The 22,773-nt window shown below is 31.8% G+C and overlaps 1 long non-coding RNA gene across 1 annotated transcript; it reads left to right on the top strand.

Moving 5' to 3' along the window:
• The first annotated feature begins 18,458 nt into the window (after nt 1-18,458).
• LOC143058913 (uncharacterized) lies at nt 18,459-22,374 on the top strand. The gene is made up of 3 exons (XR_012973287.1): nt 18,459-18,795; nt 19,644-19,767; nt 20,500-22,374. It is a non-coding gene; the product is annotated as an uncharacterized LOC143058913 (long non-coding RNA).
• The last annotated feature ends 399 nt before the right edge of the window (nt 22,375-22,773 follow it).

The following is a 22,773-nucleotide window of genomic DNA, read 5'->3' as shown; positions in this document are numbered from 1 at the left end:
ACTCTACTGCTTAAAGGCAAAAAAGACAGATTACTTTAGTAACTAAGTAAAGAAGACAGAGTATCATTCTTCTCAATATATTCTCCTGTCAAAAAGAAAAAGACAGATAACTCTACTGTTCAAAGGAAAAAGACAGGTTACTCTATTGTCGGCCTCATATCTTGACTTACATCTCGAAATTGACAATGAGGATCGGTTGAAAACAAAAATTTACGTCAAAAATGATGATTTCAGCTTTTTAATTGTGAACTTTCCATTTCTAAGTAGCAACATTCCAGTAGCAACTGCATACGGGGCATTTATCTCCCAAATGATACGATATTACCGTGATTGCTTTTCCTATCATGATTTTCTTGATAGAGTGTTGCTGCTCACAAGGAAGCTACAAAACCAAGATTTCTAAACGGTGAAGTTGAAATCATCCCTCCGTCAATGTTACAGACGTCATCACGAGTTGGTTGACCGTTATGTAATAACCGTTTCACAAATGATATCGGATATATTCCTTACGTCGTTACTACAATCCCCTTTTCTTTCATGAATGTGACCAACCGAATTATACTATTTACCGGACTTGTTATCACATAAGCAACACGACTAGTGCCATATGTGGAGCGGGATCTGCTTTCCCGTCCGGAGCACCTGAGATCACCCCTAGTTATTGTTGGGGTTCGTGTTGCTTATTCTTTAGTTTTCTATGTTGTGTCATGTGTGCTATTATTTGTCTGTTTGTCGTTTTCATTTTTAGCTATGGCGTTTTCAGTTTATTTGCGATTTATGAGTTTGACTGCCCCTCTGGTATCTTTCTTCCCTATTTTGTATAAAGCTTAAGGAAACTGGACAGATTAATTCCTCTTAAGCTAATGAAAAATTACAGATGACAATGATATTTAAAGGAAAGGAAACCGATATAACTTCTTCTGATAAGAAATAGGATAGACAATTCTACCGCCCAAAAGAAAAAATCATAGTTCTCTTCTGCCAAAAGAAAAAGCACAGATAATTCTACTGCCTAAAAGTAAAAAAGACAGATAAAACTACAACCCCGAGTTCAAAGGACACTTGAGTATACAACCCCTAGTGCAAAGGACACTTGAGTATACTACCCAAAGGAAAAAGGAAAGACAACACTACAGCCCAAAGAAAAAGGAACATGTTACTCGACTTACTAATCAAGGGAAAATTGATAGGCAACACATCTACCCAAAAGTAAAAAAAAAACAAAACACACATATCGACTGTGTTTAGGAAACAGGACAGTTTCATCAATTACCCTAAAAGAAAAAGGACAGATCTTCACTTCACTAAAATTCACTATTCAAGCATAAAGGTCAGATCAGGGAAAGATGAGGCTTACGTTTTTAGTGACTCCAAATCTATTTTTTAGTTCTTGTACCAACTTTTTATAGTTCCTGATAGTCTTCTTTGGAGACTTCACGTTTGATCAATTGCCAAAGAAGACTATCAGGATGGAGAAACACCAGAAAAATTTGCAGCAGAGCTAAAAAGGCTACATGACAAAGCCTACGAAAACAGATATGCAAGTACACGTCAAGAAGATCTACTGCAGAGATTTTTTTTGGGACTCATAGATTATAAGGCCCGTATTAATATAGAATCAAACAAAGATCCTGAATCAATAGAGGAAGCAGTGCAAGAAGTTATTACATACGTTGAGACCATGAAAAATCCGAATAAGGAGAAAAAAACGCGATTCTGACGTCATTCTGGCCAAAGACGTTAATTAAATAATATGGAGATATTCTTTGGAAAGTAAAAATAATAGATTTTCTTTACTTTTTGTAAAGTTTTTAACATTTTAAAGTGCACATAACATGCATAAATGTTTTAAAAACGATTTCCGCAAATATTTTACTAACATTTTACGGAAAACTTGAGGAAACTAGAAAAATTATGAGAATTTGTCATTGTTTATAATAATGGTTTAAATTGAACGACAATACATAAACCATATAATTTACGTATACATATTTTTCTGAGGAGAAATTTCGTACGTTAATAATACTTTTTGCCGAATCACTGTCTGGAGTTTTTGTGTAATTGAACAATATTTTGGTTTTTTTTTCACAAGATTTGATAAACATAATCGATAAATTTTGGCAAAACTAATACATGTAATATAGAAAATTCATATCACTGGTAAATTCAGTAAATTTAAGACAAAGTCTTTTGCACTAGTTAAGGGTTCTAATAGGGTTTTAAGACAATGAGTTACACAGAAAAATGCACATTACTAGTAAAGGAAGCTAGTACAAATCTTACATATTTTGGTTAAAAGCTCAAAACATGTAGTCAATCATTTAGTATAATAATACAAGACATAATTTCTGTAATCAAATATCTAAACATGTATAGTCAGATGTAGTCAGTCACAATTTTAAAAGAACATTGTTAGTAAAACAGATAATTGTACTTCTTGTCAAATTGTGTCATTTTTTTCTGGTCACTTTTGAGACAATCGTTTTTAGCTAAAGGATACTAAAACAATGTCTCAACAAACAATTATAATTCTTGATTTTAACTTCACTGAAATTCACTGTTAAAGCATAAAGCTCAGATCAGGGAAGATGAGACTTACGTTTTTAGTGAAAGGAATCTAATACAAAGTCTCCACTAAACTCTATCATTAAAAACTTTCAATAAATCACCTAATTACCTATAAGTAAACTTTGTAATAACCAAGTTTAGAAATCTAGACAATAGTGTTAGCCAGTGGAATCTATTACACTGTTTAAGCAAACTTACACTTCTAGTTCTTAAAATTATCATACATATTTTTTTTGAATTACGTCCCACTATAATTAGCGTGAGGTCAGATGTACTTTAATACATAAATACCCATTATTTTGTTCTGTGAGGTCATATGTACTTTAATACGTGCATATTCTCAACAAATGAGAGAACATTATAGCAGTTAGTGTTACAGTAGTTATACTCTTTATGAGTAGTTTTAGTATTTTTGATCAACCTTTTAAAAGATACCCTAGGCAATAGTCGTCTAGAAACTCACTTAAAGGTGTACTTATTATTGATAAATTTGCAAGTTGTTTTATTTATTGGTCTTGAGGTTGACTAAATTGTGATCTCAAATATAAGCCATTGTTATTGTTATGCTATATGTATATACTTTTGTCAGAAATAAAGTATTTGGAACTATAAATATGAATTGTAGAACCCCTTCTTTTAGTGTTACGTCGGGATTTTATATCCAAAGTTTCTGTGTATGTGTTTTTGCCCTTTCCACAAAGTTGCGCGATATGGATTAAACAGCAGGCTATTTATCAAATATTCAGAACTACTGTATTTACTACTAAATATATGATGAAAGGCATGAATGAATACAATATATATAGTGTTGCCGATAGCCCAGCAAGCATAGTGGACAACGGAATTTATTAATTGATTTACATACATGTATCTTAATATATATAAACTTATGAAAAAAACAATAACCACAATTACTCCTAATAACAAAACCTTGAAATATACTATTAGGTACAACTTAGCTAGAAAAAGTAAACCTTGTACGAACGAGGGCTATAATATAGCTGACATGAATGTAAATATGTAACTAAATACAATAACTCGATCATCAACGACCTCCACAGCCAGGAACAACCAAACTAAACCCATGAATGGGATAAACTGAAAACCAGGTTCCGACCCCATGCGACAAGTCATCTCACGAGACATACTCGGACGTATATATTGCTTTGAAAAATATATATAAATGCATGTATCAAAATATATTCATAATATTAATGGAACTTGAATGTTGCCCTGTCTGCGGCGGGTTAGAAAGTGATAATATCAGGGGAAAAAATCCCGCTATAAAATTAGTCACGTGTCTTATACCTAGTGACGTAAACGTATAAAACTACTACGTTAGTACCGTATATACAATAATTTCTCCCTATACTACGAAACATGAAAAATTATACATCTATTTATATCTTTATTTATGTTTAAATATATAATTTCATTCGGTTGAACGTTGTGAATTAGAGTGTTTTTTTTTTCTTTCGGTGAGCATGATTTCGACAGCTAGTGCCCCTTTAAGAAAGCAAGAAAAGGGAGATAGTACAAAATTGTCTACTTTTTCGCTGCTAACGTTTTGAATCCTTTATTACTAATAGCATATATGCTATAGCATTAAAATATATTAACAACATGACAAAAGATAAACAGCAGAGACCAATACATTAATAAGCATTAAAGGAAAACACACAATATGTGATCTGATTGACCACGCAGATGTTATGTAACTATTTTAAAATGCAAAACAGACGTTAACTTGAATACTGTCATTTAGTAATGTTTGGCCAAGAACAATAGAATTTTGACAAATATTTAGGTCTAATTGATCTATAAGCAGGACATACTAATAAAAAAATTGTATTCGTTTTTAACGCACTGCATATTACATCGTTTGCATAAACATAATTCTCTAGCCATGTTAGTCTATCTTCCTGTTTCTATGTTCAGCTTTAGTGTAACAATACGCAATTTAGTTAAAATGTGTCAATTATAACAGTAATTATATAAATAATGTTCAACCTAGAGTCTAACTTTATATTTATTATTCATTTGTGTGTCAAGCTTCTGGAATACACATTTTAATCTTTGACTGTCCACACAGTGAGCTATTGTCTAAACATCAGCAAATGTAGTTATATAAAATTCTTTTCAATTCGTCAATTTTTTAAGTTTATCAATTAGGAAAAATAATAATTTCGGATCCAGGGAGAAAATTTTAAATGATTTATTTCGCTCTTTGATAACGGCTGAAACAGTTTTAGCTTTTTCATGGCATCCATAAATTGATAAAGCTACAGCTAAACATTCGGTGGTGTCAGCGATTGAATAATCATTACAGTTAAAATGTGGATCTTGACAGGCTTCAAAAATATCAAGTAAGGCGTCTGTGCACGTATGATGTATGGAACTCCCATTTAAACGATATAAACATAAGAAACGTAGAAAGTGTAAATACACATTAGGACATATAAAAGCTTGACTGGTTTTCTGTACTTCGAGTTCTTGTGGATGAACTTTCGAGTTTAAATAAAAAGATATTTCATGTATGACATGGCGCCTGTAGACATTCAACCTATTCCACTTACCGAAAAAGATACCTTCTTTTTCAATATCGGCTAGGTTGCTGCTATAAAGTTTAATCGAGTTCATAAACAGTTTAATATCAGAACAACGGACAGAAGCGTGTAAAATAAGTTGTAGAGCTATTTTGTACTGACAAAAACCATAAAAGTAGGTAGCTAAATAAAGCCATCCAGAAACGGCATCTGAATGAACTCCAAGGTAAAAATACGGCAAATATCGCCTTGATAAGGTATACTTATATCTGTTTGGCAAATCAACGTGAATATTGAAAGTTTTTCCGAACATTTGGCAAAATCTGGAAAATACTATAGATAGTAAAAACCGATCCGATTTGATGTCAAGAAATCTACGGATTATGTAACGCCCATAGCATTGACATGACGCATCATTCAAATTGTGATTCATTATGTTTATTGGTAGAAAACTTAACATTCCTAAAACTCGGAGTTGAGCACTTGTATTCAATCTAGTACTTATAGTATTTACTTCCCAACAAATCTTTTCTGTTTTAGATTTATTCTTGTGAACAAAGGAACCGCTGTAGAAATGTGATAATGTCGCGCTGTTCTTAAAACAACTCAGACCTTTTAAATACAGTTCGTCCAAGCAATTTTCCAGATTGAGATGCTGATCTTGGTTAAATTTTTGCTCAAATAGGTTGTTTTCTGTAATAAAGAAATGAGGAAGTAGTTCGTACCTTACGCAGTATATAAGCCGTTTAAAGCATTTCATAAAGCATGGCCAAATGTTTTCTGGTCGCCATATTGATGGAACAGATTCCTCGGAAACCCAGAATATAATGGTTTTCAAGAAATATGAACATAATAAGCCTCTTACACTGTCTATCTTATTAATCACTTCTTTTAAAAGAAGTTTCAAAAGTGCATAACATAGAAGCTGAGTGTGCGTAAACGAGAATATTAGATGTTTTTCTGCTACGGAAAAAGAAATTCTCCATTCCAAATGTTCGTTTGGAGATTCCTTGCAACCAATTGGTACCAAAAGTATTCCGTATTCACATATTATCGATACCAACTTAGGAGACGGCCAGTAACGTTCTCTCTTCAACCATGGATGTGCCTGTTTGATCCACTCCGGGCATCTCAAACACAACGCAAAATCAAATGTGCCATTTTCGATGCCATTAGATATACATGGACCATGTATTTTCCCTTCTGAATCCATGAACAAATTAAGAACAAATAAAACTACAAGTCGGATATCACCACTTGCCAAAACGTATTCCTCGCCTCCCGTGGCACATATCATATGCAACAAAGGATGAAAATAACAACTGTGTCCTTTCAGTTGAGTAAACCCAGGCTTACATGATTCGGTTTCCATTGTGAAATTGTTCGGAATAAAGAAAGAGTCTGCAGATCTTTTCTGGCTTATGTGTATAAAGGTAAGCAGACCCATTGTATCTAAATCACTTCCCATATCCAACCCTTCTGACCTACTTCCACTTGTCACAAAAGTTGTCTCTCTCTCACAGAAAAAATCTAAGGAGGCGTAGTATTGGCGCCTTACTTTAACGATGTCTTCTGATCCGATGATCTCGCACAAGTAGTTGTAGAGTTTTCTGCATACATCAGCGTTAACATCCATGTCTGTAAAATTTACTGTAGATATCCAGAATAACTATTCAATATTTAGAACTGTTGTTTATACTCATCAACCTGCATTGTAAGCATAATGATGATAAACCATTTCATATGTGTTGTTTGCTTTCTGAATGAAACTGAAAAGAGAAATACTATAGGTATACGAGTTGGTTTTCGTACAAACATTTGATTTCCCCCTTTTTAAACAAGAAGTAAAATCACTAAAATACTGAACTCCGACGAAAATTCAATCGTTAAGTCCCTAATCAAATGGCAAAATTAAAAAAAAAACCACATAAAACGAATGTACAATAACTGTCATATTCCGGATTTAGTATAGACAGTCTTAAATGTAGAAAATGAGGGAATGAACCTGTTTTTAAAGCGCCAAACCTCTCACTTGCACGACAGATTGTTTTAATTTATTTTATTTCCATTAATGAAGAAAAGTGCTTCAAATTAAACTTATCCTACCTTTATTTGTTACAATTTAATGGAATTCAATTAGCAAAAATATAATCCCTTCAATCATCGAAAAAGGAGATAAATACCGATTGGAACCAAAACGTCTAACAACATCAGATAGTTATTATTAAGAAATGAAAACGAAATGAAACTTGTCCACAGAGTTGTTTCCATTCATAAACTCAGTTTATACATGTTATAAATTGACATAAAAATAAAGTATCTGATAAGTATAGTTATAAAGAAAGGAAGTTCAAAATATATTAACAATAAAGTTGATGAGGGGCGGACCCTTTTGTTTATTTCAATTTTCTTTCGTATTCATTGTCAACCAAGTGTTTCGCACGGTTAGTCAGACACTTTCTATTCTATCTCTAAAATTGAGAAATATGGGAAAGAAGGAGGAGAGGTAGAAAAACAATTGTTCTGCCCCTTTTCTTTTGATACCTTTCCTGAAATTCTTCAGTCATTAAATCGTTTACAAAAATTCTACATTCAACACTTTGTATACTTTCAACCCCGCTTTGAATGCCCGCGATTTCTCGGGTGTTATCTAGTATAATTTTAAAAGATAATACTACATATACATGATGTAGTAAGGAATAGTCTTCGTGATGCTTATCGTGTTGTGAGCATGTGAATCAACTGATGTGATTAAATACAGATTTGGCTGAAATTGATCAGAAGTCTAGTTCAACCAAACAATGATTTATTTCTATGTAAAACAAATAGAAATTTGCATTAGTTATTTTGTATTTTAGTTCACTAACGTCATTCTGTCGTGTTGTTCAATATAGTTTTTTTGATAAGAATTGTTTTACTTCTGTATAAATAGTCAATGTTTGAATCACCAACCCAGTAGTCAACACTTAAGCGATTAAGTGTTGACATGAATATCAATAATGTGGTCATTTTATAAATTTCCTGTTTACAAAACTTTGAATTTTTCGAAAAAACTAAGGATTTTCTTATCCCAGGCATAGATTACCTTAGCCGTATTTGGCACAACTTTTTGGAATTTTGGATCGTCAATGCTCTTCAACTTTGTACTTGTTTGGCTTTATAAATATTTTGATATGAGCGTCACTGATGAGTCTAATGTAGACGAAACGCGCGTCTGGCGTACTAAATTATAATCCAGGTACCTTTGATAACTATTTACACCACTGGGTCGATGCCACTGCTGGTGGACGTTTCGTCCCCGAGGGTATCACCAACCCAGTAGTTAACACTTAAGCGATTAAGTGTTGACATGAATATCAATAATGTGATCATTTTAAAAATTTCCTGTTTACAAAACTTTGAATTTTTCGAAAAAATTAAGGATTTTCTTATCCCAGGCATAGATTACTTTAGACGTATTTGGCACAACTTTTTGGAATTTTGGATCGTCAATGCTCTTCAACTTTGTACTTGTTTGGCTTTATTAATATTTTGATATGAGCGTCACTGATGAGTCTAATGTAGACGAAACGCGCGTCTGGCGTACTAAATTATAATCCTGGTACCTTTGATAACTATTTACACCACTGGGTCGATGCCACTGCTGGTGGACGTTTCGTCCCCGAGGGTATCACCAACCCAGTAGTCAACACTTAAGCGATTAAGTGTTGACATGAATATCAATAATGTGGTCATTTTATAAATTTCCTGTTTACAAAACTTTGAATTTTTCGAAAAAACTAAGGATTTTCTTATCCCAGACATAGATTACCTTAGCCGTATTTGGCACAACTTTTTGGAATTTTGGATCGTCAATGCTCTTCAACTTTGTACTTGTTTGGCTTTATAAATATTTTGATATGAGCGTCACTGATGAGTCTAATGTAGACGAAACGCGCGTCTGGCGTACTAAATTATAATCCTGGTACCTTTGATAACTATTTGTGTCATTTGATTACTGTGAAGTGTTATCTCATTAGCAATCATACCATATCTTATTATTCTTATATGTGTTTTTTATGTTTTTTGCTGATGTAAATTTTCAGCATATTTTCATAAACGGAGAATTATAAATGATTTTTGTTCAATTTAAGACATCTCCATCATCCAATTCTTGAAGAAAATAATAATTACTGTTTGATTTAAAAGCTTTGTTATGCTTTTAGGTTTGTCACCAAGTTAGGAACGTGACAGTTGTTGTTCATTCGTTTCATGTGTTTTATCTTTTGATTTGGCCATTTGATAAGGGACCTTCGGTTTTGAATTTACCTCGGTTGTGGTTTTACTCTTTTTTTAATACAAACACATTTATTTCTCATATACTTTTGCTTATACTGTTGCTTCTGCTGGTGTTGTGGAAATTAACTTTTCATTCCGTGAAATTATTTACGTGTTAACATAACTTCATTAACAATTCGTGAAACACGTTAAACAGGGGAGAACAGTTCAGTTGATTGATTAATTGATTGATTGATTGATTGATTGATTGATTGATAGATTGATTGATTGAATAATTAATTGGAAGTCTACATGGCACTCTCCCTCTCTTAGCGAGGCCTAGGACTTAAAGTCGATATTCTGACCGACGACGTGGCTGCGTACTTATACATCTTGCACTCTCAAACAGACAGTCTAAGGATATCCTACAGAATAGAAGTCCTTACATCTTCTTTTATTTTAAATTTACTCTATTGTGTATATATCAAGAGGAGAAGGCTCTTCCTAAATAATCTTGCAATATCTAATACAATATTTCAGGAGAATCAAAATAACTAGAAAAGGTTAAACCAACAAAACTGTACTTAAAATATATATATGTTACTTATGTGTAAACGTCTTACCTTTAAGTAACAGTTGTTCTTTCTTTTTATCAATTACTGTGACAGTCTTAATTCATGTTGTGTTATTGAGCAAAAGACTGAACTATATATAGCGACTTTAAATCAAGGAAATTTTACATCAACGGGAAACTAAGCTAACGACAAGTTTTAAACAAATGAAACGTGATGTTTTTATTTACTTATCATATTGGACAAGCATGAAAAATAGTCTAAAAAAAAAGAAAAACAAACACAAAAAGAAATATAAAAGAAAGATCTGAGAATCTTTAGTATCTTTTTCCTCATTTTAACTTTTTATGACTATGCGTGTTTCCTTAAACCAATAATTTGTAAATTGTTTGAACTACTAGTATTATATATTATAAATTTGTGATTTATAACATTATTACTTCCTTCGAAATTCTATAATCACTAAGATTTGTATAGTTTTTTTTAAATTATTTCTCAGTTTCAGTTTTGAAAATGTCTTCGTTTGTTTATGGGCTTGGATTTTTTTGTAACCAAGAAAATGAAAATATCTTAGTAGTTAATCTTAAAATGTTACACTTAACAACTGACCTGATCATTGTTATGTTCGGTAATCTTATTCTACTACACAGACAGTAAAATAATAACTGTATCAGTACGTTGAATAAGTAAGTGTTCCAAATAGTGAAATAAAAAAAGTTCTAACCAACTATTAGATAAAGTTTATATAGTCATTGTAAATTTTGAGATGACTTTCAAGATTTTGTTTGTTGTCCTATGCGTCTCTGTGAACTGTAATCTTTGAGAACATCTCAAAATCTGGACTGATTTGGCATTTGTTAACCTTCATGTATTATAGAACGGTGAAACTATTTACAGAAGCAACTTTAAAAGAAAATAAAGAATGTTTTTTAATTCAATTTATATTTTTGAAATTGCAACTAATTTGGTTAACAGAAAAGAAATTATAATAATCTCTAAAAAAATATTTTTAAAATAAAGTTTAACAGTATTTGTTATTGAAAAGATACAAACAATATGACAGTAGCATGAGTATATTGGCATTCTTTTTCACATTTTATTACATGTTTTACATGCTTTATGAGCTAAATGTTTACGTAAGTTTTATACAATTATCGCGACAGAATCAATGTTTAATTCCTGAATAATTCACCCTATAGACTTCCAGGTTGTACGATACAAGCAAAAGTTTGATAACATTTTTAAAATAATCAAGGGTTGTTGTGTATTTTGCCAATGTTTGGCAAAATGTTTTCCCCAGTCTTTCAAGAAAAAGCACAGCAAGAGGCTGAAATATATTTTTTTCAACATGACAAAACATAAAAATTTAAAAATCAGACACCAAACTTCTAGGAAAAATCAAAACAATAAGACTCTTAAAAAATGGCAAAATTAAAAGCCCAAACACATCAAACGAAAGGAAATAAACTGTCATATCCCTGAGTTTGTACAGGCATTTTAAAATCTAGAAATTGGTTAATTAAATGTTGTTGTATTCGGATTACTCAACCTCTCACTTGTATGGCAGTCGCATAAAACTCCATTATATTGAGAACAATGTGTTAGAAAAACAACCAGACATAAACACGATAAAATATTTACAAAAAAGAAAAATACTCTCAAATTTTGTCACTTTCTTTATTCTTTGTTCCCTGTATTAAACACATGAAACGGAAACATGCATTGATTGATTGATTAATCAATTAATTGATTAATTGATTGATTGATAGATAGATTGATTGATTGATTGGTTGGTTGGTTGGTTGGTTCATTGGTTGGTTGTTTGGCTAAACACGTTTGATAGGTTCAATTAAAACGGAAAAAAAAACAATGAGCACTTGGACTCCGTATTAAACACATGAAACGGAAACATGCATTGATTGATTGATTAATTAACTGATTAATTGATTAATTGATTAATTGATTGGTTGTTTGGTTGGTTGGTTTGTTAAACGCGTTGGATAGGGTCTCTTGAAACAACCAAAAAAGAAACAAGAGATCATATTAAACACGAGACGGAAACATCCATGCACTGATTGATTGATTGATTGATTAATTAATTGATTGATTGATTAAGTAAGTAATTTATTAATTAATTGATTGATTGATTGATTGATTGATTGATTCAACACGTTGATTAGGGTCTCTTGAAACAAGCAAAAAAGAAACAAATGAAATCTTGGACCCCATATTAAACACATGAGACGGAAACATGCACTGATTGATTGATTGATTGATTGATTGATTGATTGGTTAATTGGTTGGTTGGTTGGTTGGTATTCAAACACACATAAAACTCTAAATAGTGCCAAAATCACATAATTTGCCTCTTAGTACATGACCTTGACCTTTGACCTTGTGACCTTCGTCAAGGTCATTGCTCTACAATGTCATTGCAAAAGAGCCTATGGGCCAAGGACCTTTTGTTTAAGAGTTTTGCCTAATAATGGCTTTTTATAAACCATCAATTGGGGTTATGTCCCTTACATAATGGTAAAACCAATACAGTCATAATATAACAAAGTTGCCCCTTGTAGTACTTAGCATTTTTCACTACTTAAAGTTTCTGTATCTATAATCATTCAAGAATTATAGGGAAATAAATGACATATGAAAATCTAAAATGTGACTTTGACCTTTGACCTTGACCTATATTTCTAAGTTAGGACTTAGGGACCTCAAATAAAAACATTCCAGGGTTATATTGTTAACTTAATAGTTGATGAGTTGTAAACACATACCGACAAATTTATTTTGTAAAGGTAGATAACTCCTATAAAATTTCATTGAATCGCTTCGGTCCAAATTATCCAAAAATTACTGAAAATGTAACAAACAGGAGAATCACACAGATGATAAACAGTGAATAGGGAGATAACTCTTACAAAGAAAGTGGTTTGTCTTAGCAGGGTGAAATTTAAAAGTGCATAAACTGTACGATCCCTTGTAAGAAATATCTAAGCGACATATTGCGAAACAAAAATTTCAAAACTTGGCGGGAAAAATAATAATAATCAGAAGATATACAATAGGTCTTTCCACAGAAAATAGGAAAGACCTAATAATAATCAGAACAAATACAATAGGTCTTTCCACAGAAAAGTGGAAAGACCTAATAATCAGAACAAATACATTAAGTCTTTCCACAGAAAAGTGGAAAGACTGAATAATCAGAACAAATACAATAAGTCTTTCCACAGAAAAATTAAAAACCAATTGTTTAGAGAAAAATTGAAGATCTTTCCACCAATACAATGTATTTTAATATGAAAGTTGTAAAATTAAGTTTAAAATGTCATTTCAATCGTCAAATGATAGCTTATTGTACGCTGATTCCAAAAAAAATATGGTTTCTATACAATATTTTTTGAATAACGGAGATAATTTCTTACTTCCGGTTTGAAAAATGCTATTTCCGATAATATTTGAATATTTACTTGACACTGATTCTAAAAATATCTGATTCTATATACTTTATATTAATAAAGTGCAATAAATAGCTACTTCCGGTTTACACTAGGTCACTTCCGGTTGTTGTTTCACGGTTAAATGGTTTGATACCGTTTGTCAAAAGTCTCATGGCTTTACCATGTATATATATGAGGTAAAAGCAAAGCTAAAAATCTAGAGCGTCAAATGAAGCTATTACCTTGAGATCAATTTCAAGGTCATAAACCAAGGACCTCAAATCAAAAGACCATAGGTCTTAATTATATTTGGTTAATGAGTTATATCACCATACGCGTATTTTTAGATAACAGAGGGGAGAAAACTCATCTTTACGTTCAACGTACCCTTGCAATCAAAATTTACGAGTAAAGACATGTCGCAACAATTAAGTAAAAAAAGTTTGTTGATATCTTATACAGTTTTTGAAAATAAGTGAAAATAAGCCAAATTCTAAAATTAGAATATGACCTTGACCTTTGACCTTGACCTAATTTTTTTGCACCAAGGACCTCAAATCAAAAGATCCCAGGTCTCTATCACTTATAGTTTACAAGATAGAAATGCATATTACTTATATTAAATGTATTAGGGGAAATAACTCTCATATTGCTTCGGTCAAAATTGGACAAATCATGCGAAGGATATAACGAGCAATTTTATAAAATAAATTTGTCGTAAACGGAAAATTAACAATAGGGAATAAAAAAATCGTCTCTTTTGTCGTAAATTTTATTATGGAGTTTCCCTTTATAAATTGAAATGTATAAATCTAGAAAAGGACAACTACTGCTGTTTAGGTTTGATTTATTTAAAGTAAGTTCCTTTGGGTAAATTTCGGTAGTATATTGAGAGAAATCTGGATTTTTTAACGAAAACATATCGTCAAAAAAGTGGTAGGTATTGTTGACTGTATCAACTAAATGTAACAATGACGTGTTTTTACTAAGTTAAGTTATACACAGAGATTTATAGCAATACAGGAATAAATCTGCTATAAAAGGGGCGCAGTTAGTGCCTATTTTTTGTTGCCTAGTTTTGTGCACCTTTTGATATAGACTCCAAATTCCGTGAAAAAATATCAAATATCAGTGTTTTACTTCAAAGGCGGAGTCTAACAAAAGTGGCAATAAAAGTTATTAGAAAAAGGAAATCTATGTGAAATACTTAGTGCTTCCAAACTTTGCTCAGATAGTGAAAATAGTGACCTATCTTTACTAAAATTTGCTGAAAATCCTGGACATTTAGTTTTGCAACTTATCCAGAAGGAATTTTTATTCGGATCAAATAAAGATAACAATTATTATAACAAATTTAGAAAGAAAAAAAAACCAACAGTCAACAGAACAGTTTTATGGCGCAATTAAGTTGTGGCGCTAATGATTTCATTTTTTTTTTCATATAACTTTAATTTGTATTTCCTATCTGGAGGATCGTGCGATATGCATTTTAAAAAAATGTTTAGAGAAAAAAGAGGCATGGTTTAACGAACAAAAATTTGTGAACGCGGCTTTACAATCTTATGGGACTTTACATTGTGTATATATCAAGAGGAGAAGGCTCTTTAGAGCTTGAAAAATTGTTTTCTTCTTAAATAATCTTGCAATATCTAATAAATATTTCATCAGAAACAAAACAACTAGATAAAGTTGAACCAAAAAAACTGTACTTGAAATATTTTACTTTAGAAGGGTCGAGGGTACAAACATTTCAGATTAATTTTTTTTTCATTATAAATTTTATTTATTACACTATCAATTGTTACTTTATGATATGGTACAAACATCAACCATACAAATTGATTCGTTTTGATCCCAGATGACTTTTAAAATGTTTCTATCATTGAAAAAGCTCCAAATTATCTCCCTATGGTGCAAAAATGCCAATTTTTTGCATCAAAATTGAAATATCTTTTTTAACTCCTCGGTGACCTATATTTTTTTATTATTAATTTTAAATTAGCTGTACTTAAACTAAACAATTGTAGAATTTAGGCGATTTCTGTAATTTAGTTCTTTTTTTCATTTCGGTATTACCTATATTCCTTATATTAGTTCAACAGAAAAAAAGTACCTTAACAAAATTGCAGGCTTCTTTCGAAGGCAGATTGTGAGCTCAAATAAACGGTGACCCCATGTTTTTATTTTATTTTTCCATTACGTATATGATAAAGTTCACGTATAGAAAAAAATAGCGAAATCCTATTTAAAAAAAAAAAAAAACGATTTATACCCGCGAGCCCCCTTAAGTGTAAACTTCTTACCTTTATTACAGTCGTTCTTTCTTTCTCTTTATCAATTACTGTCTTAATTCATGTTGTGAAATTGAGCAAAAGACTGAATTATATATAGTGACTTTGAATCAAGGAAATTTAACATCAACGGGAAACTAAGATAACGACAAGTTATTTATAACAAATAAAACGTGATGTTTTATTTACTTATCATATTGGACAAGCATAAAAAACAGTCGATTCAAAAAAGAAAAATAAAACACCCAAAGGAATATAAACGAAAGATCTGAGAATGTTTTGGATCTATTTCCTCAATTTAACTTTTTATGACTATGCGTGTTTCCTCAAAGCAATAATTGGTTACTTGTTACTAGTTTTTTATATTATAAATTTGTTATTTATTACATTTTTCCTTCCTTCAAAATTCTACGATCACTAAGTATAGTTTTTTCAAATTATTTCTCAGTTTCAGTTTTGAAAATGTCTTCGTTTGTTTTATGGGTTTGGAATTTTTTATAAACAGGAAAGAGAAAATGTCCCAGCAGTTGATCTTAGAACGTTATATCCGACACCTGACCTGATTAACAGGATCTGAATGATGAATATAAGTTGAGAGCTAAAACCTTGCATAATGTTTTCAGGTGTATGTGTAAGAAAATGACTAGAAAAAATTGCAAGAGCAAGCTAGGTGTTCATCTTACCTAGCATGTCGTGGTGAAAAGGATTCAGAAGTCTTACCATATCAATTTCTTTTCTTCAATGCACCATACTAAATGTAACGTGTTTTCTTTTTCTTTCATAAACATGCTTTACACTGTAATTTTACGAAAATACGTTCTATTATCGCTATTTCACGAAATGTTCTTTTGATCTTTCTGACTGCTAACTTTCTTTTTCAGCGCTGTCGAGTGATATGAAAAACTATCGCTGGAAACTAATTAAGGGTGCACGTGCCGTTGTCAATGAAATTATCAATGTCGTCATAGGTAGCGATTGTATACTGTAAGCATTTTATTTTAAAAATATGTTTGGAGAGATGATGATTTTTTTTCTGTCCACCAACTCGATTGTTTTTCTCACCTTCGCCGTACCGGCTCAATCGAAAAACCAATTTCGTTGATGTAACCAACGATAATCTATAAGTATTTTTAGTTCTCAATTTCATTTTCTTTATTTCCCAAAATACCTGTTCATTATCACTTTCAGGTAATGTTATTCAACTATACAGACAGTAAATAATAAAGATATCAGAACGTTGAATAAATACGTGTTCCAAACAGTGAAATAAAACAACAATAAGATAAGGTTTATTATTGAGATGACATTCAAGATGTTTACCTGTCGTCCTATGCGTCTTTTTTGAACTGTAATCTCTGAGAACATCGTATAATTTGTGTCTTTTGTCTTTTTAATATTTGTTTTTTTGTCTAAGTTCCGATCTGATAGGTCAAGCCATTTGCAAATGATATGTACAAATGTTACACAAGTGTTACAGATTAAAAGTGAATGGGATGAGCGCTAACATAAAAGTTTAATCCAACCACTTTTATATACCGATATTATGTGCCTGTCCCGCTGAAATTAATATTGCTTGATATATAAATGTATATGACCATACAATGTTGCTTTGATTTGGCCATGTGTTTACCTATTATAAGACGGTGAAATTATTTACAGAAGCAAGTTTCAAAACATTAAATTTGTTTATTTTTTATTTCTATATTTTCTTTTCTTTTGATTTTGATCTAATTTGGTGGACAGAAAAAAAATCATCATCTCTCCAAACATATTTTTAAAATAAAATGCTTACAGTATGTTTTATTGAAAAATACAAACACTATGACAGAAGAGTGCCATTTCTGGTGCTTTTTCATATTTATTACAAGTTTTTACATATTTTATGAGCTGAATGTTTTCGTAATTTTTATACAAATGTCTCGACAACAGCTATTTTTAATTCCTGAATAATTCACCTTATAGACTTCCAGGATGTACGATACAAATAAAAGTTCCGATAACATTTAATATATTTTCAACGGTTGTGTTCCAATTGGCTAATAATCTGCGTAATGTTTTTTCCAAGTAAGCTCAAACACATCAAACGAATGGAAAACAACTGTCATATTCCTGACTTTCAATTTATGACTTTTAAACAGCGGTATACTCTGTACTGTTGCCTTTATTTTATAGAAGAATTTCATAATGTAGAAACTATTATTAACAGATAACTAAACCTCTCACTGTATGACAGTCGCATAAAATTCCATTATATTGACAACAATGTGTGAGAAAAAACCAGGACATAAAATATATACAGAAATAAAAAATACCCTCATAGTTTGTCACTTATGCATTATTCGCTCGATATAAAGCTTTGTTTCTTTCGTGTCCATTGAAATACTTAAATGAGCAAAATTACTTGGGAAAATCGACAGTATGAGGTAAACATGACAAATACATAATAAATCTATTGATCGAAGTTTATACAAACATTCATACAACTTCTGTTTAATCTATATTTATCCGCATATATGTTTACAGTACCAAAAATGACAAAAAAACGCATCGACGTTTGCACTGTCAGTCTAGGAAGCATGATGTTATTTTCTGGCTTCAAATGACAAAAACATTAAATTTGGAAACTGTATTTGAGATCAGATATTGTTATATTTTTAGAAAAGGTTTAAAAGTTTTGAGTTTAAATTCATACGGTATTAATACTACGATGTCCTAAGTACAAACAAACGCCTAATAAGATAACATTATTAGCCATTACATACATGACATACATATAAATGTATTGATAATAAACCTAAAACTCTCTCTCAGTACACTTAATAAGAGTGAAATTTGCCATGCAGTTTGGTCCTGCTTAACCGCATTTTTGCAGAAGAAGCTATCTGGAATCCGAAAAATGTGAATGACGATTGATATTCATAACTTTGAATGAATACAGATTTTGGGGATGCATGTACAATGGCCAGGAAATTATACCTTAACTGGTTGTTGTACTTTCGTTTTGCTGTCTGTTTGTTTCGGAGCTAAAGATCATTGTCAAGTTATACCTTCAGTACATATTGATGCTGCTTTGAAAATATGGAATTATCTGAGAATTGATGACCGACCTGTCAAAGTAAGTAAAATTACAAGAGCAATACAAAAACTAACAAAATGTCGACATTTGAATATTTGAGCTAAGCTTTGCGCTTGCGTAAAAATATTGCTCTGACGAAACAACTCGTGCTGTGTTGCGTCCGCTTTGTTGTATCGGTGTGTTTTATTGAGGCTCTGAATGGTCTTCATTTCTGTAGTTTAGTTGTAATATTTTAAGTTTTTTTTTTCTCTACTCTAATATTCTTTGTATTCCTTAAACATGTTCAACATCAGGAATACCTCGGGCTCGTTACTTAAAGTTCAAGTACGATTAGGTGCGTTGAGTGTGATATTCCTTAACTGGAAAATAAAGGCTGCCAAATAAGCTTTCACGCACTTGAAAACGTTGTTTTACTCTCTACTTCTTAAGTTTCCTAAGTCTCTATTTTATATTTTTTAAATTGCTCTGAATCTAAAACATAAAAACAAGCAAACATATAACTTCATTCAGTGTAGAAGATTTGATGATATATGATCAAGTCGATTACAAGGATAGTGTGGTATTTAGAAAACGTGGCACGTACGGACGAATACAGACACAAAATGTTCCCGGGACTTGGCTGTCAACAACGTTTTTCAATAAACAAATTTTTTTATCAGTTTAAAGAAGCAAAGTTTGAAATTGCTTTACCGGTCTAACATAGCACTACAATTTCTTTTAACACAGGGTTCTGAAATATCTTTAATATTTTTTTCTTCAAAAGATGGAAATCATATGCGTTATAACAAATTCTGTTCATTCTTGAAAGTCGCGGTTTTTGTTTATTTTGATTCCTATGCTATTTCGTGTTAGCCACTTATGTCCATGAATATTTATTTATTCTGTAGAGTGACATGATTATAGCATTAGGAAGTTATGACGTCAGTGTTGCAGAGAGAGCAGCAGAGTTATGGCATGACCGGTATGCTGAATATATTCTATTCTCTGGTAAATCGGGAAATTTAACAAGAGGTATTATTAATGTTTATTGGAACTTCAATCATTTTCCGTTGACTTTTAGAATCTTAGGAAAGATTGTAATCAAACGTGTGCGTTAACTCCATGCGAGTTTGGTTGGTGTTCATCGATTAACATTTTGACTGCCAATGCTTGGGTTGGTTTTCTCCCTTGCTACATCCGGGTATCTGACTTCCCCTCGTGTTTGAGTCAAACAGTCAAAAGGGAACAATGCATCTAACGCGCACCTTGGCTGAGAAACAAATTTTCGATCTCCGCGACATATGTAGGTTGCTTCATATAAACATAAATCGGATTTATTCAGTATAGGTCACAAACTGTAGAATTTGTCCAGTACAGGTGATACTTCATCACAAGAACTGTTACGTTGAGGACGAGCATGCTAAAAAATAAAATCTACTTAGTGTGTCTATCTAGTGCAATGTAGGATTCATATTCGTAATATATTAAAATGCGTTCGTCATGAATATGCATGTAAATGGTCTAAAAACTTCCATCCAGTCATACAGTTCTCATTTGAATTTGCCAAATAGAACTTCAATTGACATAACTACGTATTAGGCTTTGATAACATATGCTCTCTGATTTGCGTATAATTCATGTAAACTCTTACTCATAACTATATGCACAATTATATTTGACAGACCAACCCATTTTATGTTGAGATGGGTGTAAGGATTTTATAATCGTTCACTAAAACGATCCGTTTTTACTGCATTTGTACAGGAAAATGGAAAAAGGCAGAAGCAGAAATATTTCGGGACGTTGCAATTGGAAAAGGAGTACCAGCAAACAGAATTATCATAGAAACTAAATAAACAAACACAGGTGAAAATATACGATTCAGCTACAGATTGCTACTCAACCGTAACAGTTTACCTAGAGACGTTATACTTGTTCAGAAACCGTACATGGAACGAAGAACATTGGCAACGTTCCAAATACAGTGGCCTGGTTCGATAGGTAAACGTTAGTTCACTTTGCTGAACTATCCAAATAGCGAAGAATTAGATTTGGATGATGTCATTACTATTGTTATTAGTGACATGCAGATATTAGATAGCTATGCAAAATTGGGTTACCAGACATTTCAAAGAATACCAGATGATTTCTGGTCAGCATAAAACATTCTTCATCGAAGTGGAACGTATAATGAACATCAAGTATAAACTGAAGAGCAGCAACTGAAGGGGACAATCATGGTAGATTCTTAGATTAAGATATGATGGATATAATGTGTATCTAAGCCGTGGAAATGAGATGATGCCAAAAACACATTACAATGCGTGGCAGACTATTTGGTAGCAGAGACGAAAAACTTATATACTTTTTTCTAGCTAGGGCATTGCTGACGAGACCGTAATTATCGAAATGAGGTTTGGTGCACATGCACTTGTCTCTGAACAAAAATACCTATATATTTTCAAAGTGTTATATTAATGTAAATATGTAGTTTCTTCGGAGATAAGTGCCTGCGTACGGTGCAGTGACAATCCTTAGCTCGAGATGGATAAGATGTGAATTGTATGTGTAAAGTTATATAAAGAAAAGAATGTAAACATTGAAAGTGAAACAAAGGAATATCATTTGATTGACTGAATCGATTCACAAAAACTCATTCTTATACAGGTAAAACCGATGGTAAACATTTATTTCTCATCTATATGAAACTAAATAGACCTAGAATAATCCAACAGCACGAGTTTGCTTAATCTATGTATATTTTATATTTATGTTTACATCGCTTATATGGTCATCGGATGACTTTAGAGTTCAACTTGATAACTAATGAAATGGCTTCTAAACTAAAATACACACGAAACGAGGCATGCCCGTGGCTTGTTGATTGTTTAGTTAAAACTTTAAATAGTTTGGATAAATGTTTAACATTGCTATAAAACAAGTATGTGATTAAAATCAATGAACATGAATTTGACAGCTAGTGCCCCTTTAAGACGAAGAAGAATATTAATAAGGTTTTTTTTAAAAGATATTTTTGGGGTATTTTTTCCAGAATGAGAGCCTAAATAAGCTTTTATAGGATTGACAGATTAATATTTGCTTACAAGTATAAGTGTGGAAGTGTAAAATTTTTCATGCATGCAAGAGAACGTATTACACAATACATTATATCATTAGTAGATACTGTTAAGTAATTTGACTGGAAAGGTATAAGAGACATTTTAAATTGCTACCTGAAAAAAAGAGAATGTAGATAGGTGCAAATATTTGCAATTACAAAATGTCGCATGTGGAATCTTCCAAAAAAAAATTCTACTGCAAAGATTATGAATCTCATAACAAGAGTTACAGAATTCTATCATATGAAATATTAATATTTCAAAGAAAGATGACCTGGTGGTTATATTCCGAACCATATGAGTATTTGGACCATACACGTGTTTAACCCGCCATTTTTTACATGAAAACAACGCTTATATTTATTATTTAGTAATGATAACACGGATGAGTAAGGGAAGACTTTGAGGTTAGCGTGTTCACTCATGTTGTGCTGGCAAATTGTGGTCTCATTGATTATCTTTTCAATTCCTCTCTTGTTTACATAACAGTTTGAGTATATTACACGTTTTTGGCAAACACACAGGGTTGTTATGAATATATTACACTTTGTTGTCATAAGCTTACACATTGTTATAATTTTACTTATTTTTGTGAATTACTGGTATTGATATAAAAATTCCTGAATAATTTGTACTTGTATAAGTATGGTAAATTTTTTAGCTTGTACATGTTCCTAATCTTCAGTTGTCTTACATTCATTGATTTAATGAGGTCTTATGAAAGAAAATATGCTATGATCACCAAAGAAACAAATAAAATTGAGAATGGAAATGGGGAATGTGCCAAAGAGACAACAACCCGACCATAGAAAAAAACAACAGCAGAAGGTCACCAACAGGTCTTCAATGTAGCGAGAAATTCCCGCACCCCTGGAGGCGTCCTTCAGGTGGCCCCTAAACAAATATATACTTGTTCAGT

This window comes from Mytilus galloprovincialis, chromosome 14, assembly GCF_965363235.1.
Source record: "Mytilus galloprovincialis chromosome 14, xbMytGall1.hap1.1, whole genome shotgun sequence".
In the NCBI taxonomy this organism is placed as follows: domain Eukaryota; kingdom Metazoa; phylum Mollusca; class Bivalvia; order Mytilida; family Mytilidae; genus Mytilus; species Mytilus galloprovincialis.
The sequence above is the reverse complement of the archived record's forward strand: the minus strand, read 5'-3'. Positions and strand labels throughout refer to the sequence as shown.